Consider the following 4,711-nt stretch of genomic DNA (forward strand, 5'->3'; position numbering starts at 1 on the left):
TTTCATCGTCTAAGCAAATTTTTGTTGTGATTCTGATACTCGGTCATAACTTGACCTTTCAGAACGCACCCCTTTGTATCTGCAATGTATGATAAACGCAGAGTGTACATAGCCCATGTTTCGATGCTGGCCCTTTTCTTTTGTCCGTGACAGCGGAGCAGGAGCATAAATAAATAAATAACTATGCTCATCTGATGGCCTGGCCTCCGCTGACACCGTGCATAGAAGAGTGTCAGAGCTTTTCAGCCTCAATTATGTGGGAGGGTCCAGAGCAAAGCCCATCGACTGCCCGTGATGTGTGTGAGACAGCCTCTGACAGGCCATGGAAAGGGGGGGTGGCAGCTGCCGGTGACAGAGGTGAGTTCATGCCGGCGACCCCTGCCCATCACTAACAGATGGGTCCATCACACGTCCATCTGACCGTTTTAGGCAGAGGAAGACAAATCTACACTGATAACATATTTAAGAATATTTTTATACAAAGCTCAACGTTAAGTGGCTCACAGGTCAGCCTCCCCCCAGAAATAGGTAACTTGCAGGGGACACTTCGCCCATTCCTCTTTTTATTATCTAAACACATTTTCAGATTTGGTACAAACCACAGATCGTTCCAGGGTCCGTTGCGATTCTAGAATTTGACACGAACACATATTTGCAATTTTATTCATGCCTAAACTAATGTAATGACTGTCAGAGACAGAGACACAATAAATGTCCAAGGAGCATTTTTTTGCTAAAATAAGTCAAATAAATTGTTTGTCTGTTGTGTGTTTTCTATAATAATATCCGTACCATCAGTTAAAAACAGAACAGTGTGAAATATGTATATGTAATGGATATCAATATAAAATAATCAATCGATTAAAAAGTGCAAAAAAATGATTTGCATATTTGCAATTATGATTGTCATGATTAATTAAAGCCTACTATAATACATTTTAAATATAACACCCCATAGACTCTGAGCGTAAAATAAAATGGAAATACATTGGGTTATACATTTTACATACTTTTCTTAACAGTTCAGTTATGCAACTTTTTCATTCAGGGCTGATTCAGATCTGGCCAAAAACACAGTGAACTGTGTGAGACGTGGTGAATTAAAAAAATTTCAGTAATTTATTTTAATGCATTACATATTTGAAATGAATCCCAACAATCAACACCTTCATTTTGACAACCCTAGTATGTATATAAATTTAAAGGGTGGAAGGGACACCCCCTCCACTCATTATAGCTCCATTTGCCCAAAGCTCTTAACATTTATCATTTCCCCCGAACCCCTCCCCTCCCTCCAACTATCTCTCGATCTATTTTCTTTTCATTTCCATCCTTTGGTCCCCCTCCCCTGCCCTGTGTGCCTGTGTCTGCCACCTGCCCCCTCTGGCGACCCCACCCTCGTCCTCTCGTGTCAGGCGGTAGCAGGTGCTCCAGGGAGGTGTGAGCTCTGTGTCAACACGACGGCAGCTGCCCGCGAGGCTCCGCACGCCAGGCTCTGCACCTACCCCGAAACGTGCGGCAGGTCTGCAGTCTGATCAGGAGGCGGTAAACACGGCGGCTGACGGGGCCTCGTAATCTCAATTCCCTCTACGCACATATATACAGACCCTGAGCAAATAAATGCAATCTTGTACATTTTCCAAGCGTGTTATGCAATCTAGTTTTTAAAGGACAGAACTGGAACTGTGAAATGTGTGCGAACCCCCGCATCTGCCGTATGAACTTATAAAATGGTTGTACAGTCAAGCTCAGCATCATCTCTTCAAGGTAAAATAAGCAACGATCCAGTGGGAACACGTACTCACTTCTAATCAGGTGATTGGCTTGGAGTTTACAGCGAGAGTACAAGGAGAAAGATATTTTGTGCATGTCTGTTTAGGTTCAGGTGGAGAGACACTTCCTTTTGGAGTCATTGTATGAGTGTGTGTGAGTGTGTGTGTGTGTGAGAACTGCTCCAGCTGCGGCTGAAGCTGATAAAGTCTGCACTCATTAGAAGGAATACACAGCAAGGTGGGACTGCATGATGAGTGAATGGTAAAAAAAAAAAGGAATTAAAAACATACAGATACATACACATAAAATCTAAATGCACACGAAGTTGCAGATGTAACTGCATGTGATTAAAAATGAGTCCAACTGCCCAAAGTGCCCAAAACAACAGTGATTCGAACATTGACTACAGCCAATAATAGACGACTGTAAGCATGCGAAACCCGTGCAAACGTTGCTATGAGTTAAAGACGGATTCAGTGGTATGGAACTTGCACCAGCAAGAACGTTTCCCTCGTTCGGGGTTGAGGAAGTTGGAATCCCGAATTAAACCTGCTGGCCAACTGTTACCCGACACAAGTAGTACAACTGTGCTGAGCAGAGATCATTTTGTGGTGCTATATGCCGTGTTGGAGGTTTTTTTGTATTCAGAGGGAAACGGGAGTGAGAGAGGAGATGGGACCTTGTGCTGCACTTGCACGTGTGACATCTTGACAGGAGGGGGCTTAAATCATCCAGCATGAGAAAATAGAGGGTGTGCGAGCTGTCAATCATCCCCATTGGCTTAAAAGCCCATGAAAAAGAGTTAGTTCCTAGACACAAATAAAGAGCAAATATTAATACTTTGGTTATATTTCTGTTAATCGTCCAGTTTTAGGGCCCATCAAGAATTAGGGCATCACTCTACTGGTTGAATGGTTGAGCTGGTGATGAGAAGAAGGGCAGATTGAAGCCTGTGTGTGTGTGTGTGTGTGTGTGTGTGCGCGCACATCCACTTCCCTGCCAGCGGCACCCAGTGATTAAACAGGTACTTGTAAATTAATTAGCCTGATGAAATGCACCTTAAAATGAGCCATCCCAACTATGACCCCCCCCCCCACTAACACCTCTCCATGAGCACCAGACTGGCACAGCGCCCACCCCCTGCACCCCAGGGGCATGATGGGAACCGGGTAAATATTGAGCTGTGGCAGAGCAAACAGCCAGGCAGCCTACACTGGCAGCAGATGGCAGAAAGACGGAGAGAGAGAGAGAGAGAGATGAAGGCCCCTGAGGGAGTCGTCCTCCTCCTCCTCCACTCCAGTTATTTACCTCCTAATTGAAAATCCCTCGTTTCCCTGATGGAGGAGTTTTGTCGTCTGATCATCTGGCCCGCTGATAGCTGCTGTAATTGATTCCAGCGACGGCAGGTTAAATGTGACACTCGGCACTTTAATGAAAATGATCCGTCCCCAAAGCCATTTATCACGCGCCGCAGTTGGCCAAGTCAAGGAAGTTTAGATTCGGTTTATTCCCCCTCCCTTTCCCTTTACTTTGGCAAAAAAAAAAAAACCCCACAACGTCAGCTGTGCTATCCTACACCGGTAGAAAACCGGCGTGGTGCGTTCTCCCCACGTAAATGTAAAAAGCGAAAGAGACGTCCAATCTATACGGGAAGCAATCGAACGGCGACAAACGTCAAACAACAGCGTCCCAGCGATTATATGTCATTATCTGTGGGACGCGAGCAACTCTGCGACTATTATTCCGCCTGCATAATAAGCACAGGGTCCAAACACAAAGATGGGAACCCTGGAGGCCTTGAATTAGCGATGCAGGTCCCCGCGCCGCCCCGTCCCCCTCCGTCCCCCTCCGTCTCCTTTCTTCAGCTGTTTACACATAATAGCGTTGGAAAGCAGGACTTGGTGCGGGAGAGGTAGAGCGCAGGCGTTTGTTTTGACACCCCTGACAGCGTGACTGGGCGCCTGGGCTTCGGCGCGCTCGCGTTTTGAAGTACCTGGGGTAGGGGAAATTAATTACCATCCGAGCAGCGGGATTAATGTGTGCACGTCGAGGCGAGGGTTTTTTTTTTGTTTTTTTTTTTTATCGTGTGTGTGAGGCGAACAGAGAACAGAATGTTTTATTTGGTGTTACTTTTTAAGAAAGATGTTTTATAGTGCATAATGGAACAATACGCAAGAGGGGCAGTGGTGACTGTGACATACTGGCCCAGACACTGCAGATAATCTGTATAATATCTATTTATGGCTGTTAATAAGTATAATTCTCCGGGCAGCGGGTCAGATTGCATTGCAACTTATGTCATAATGTATGTAACAGTACAGAGAATTAATGAGACTATTTAAATGTCTGAGTTCTGGGCCCATGTCTGAACAAGGCGGTCAAGGCTCCTTCAGATGTGGTCCTTCTTTTCCTGGCCTACCATGGGTTCAGCCCAGACAGGCTGCAACGTCAGGACTGTAGTCCTAATTTCATTCACCGACTGTGCTATACACGCAGCAGAAAACGAAGCATTAGTTTAAAATTGCAAAAATCCGGTAAGGCCAACAGCACACAGAATAAAAGCCGGGCTGCCTCAATGCCACATATTTCATGTGAGAAATTCTCCCAGGTTTCCTCACAGACCATCAAAGTGAACAATAATACCAGAGGAACATTTTCTGCTCCAGGTATGATCCTGATAATCCATGTTACCACAAGATGATCTGAGAAGGTTCCAAATACTTCACAGAATTCTTGGAATTCTGACCTTTAGAGCAACTGTCATGGTATAAAAAACGTATTAATCGCCTAGAAATGGTAGCGAATGAAACGTTTTTGCTCATCTTAGGTTGTGGTCTCATATCCCACTGTTCCTACATCTTTAGAAGAAGGAGAAGAAAAAAAGACAGGAGGGCAGCAAGAAGAGAAGCGATTACACGTGTGAATAATGTTAATTACG

General features: G+C 45.0%; 1 long non-coding RNA gene across 1 annotated transcript; it reads left to right on the forward strand.

The window, feature by feature from the left end:
* Positions 1-264: 264 nt before the first annotated feature.
* Positions 265-1,638, forward strand: LOC114764634 (uncharacterized). The gene is made up of 2 exons (XR_003742536.1): positions 265-357; positions 1,416-1,638. It is a non-coding gene; the product is annotated as an uncharacterized LOC114764634 (long non-coding RNA).
* The last annotated feature ends 3,073 nt before the right edge of the window (positions 1,639-4,711 follow it).

This window comes from Denticeps clupeoides, chromosome 15, assembly GCF_900700375.1.
Source record: "Denticeps clupeoides chromosome 15, fDenClu1.1, whole genome shotgun sequence".
In the NCBI taxonomy this organism is placed as follows: Eukaryota; Metazoa; Chordata; class Actinopteri; order Clupeiformes; family Denticipitidae; genus Denticeps; species Denticeps clupeoides.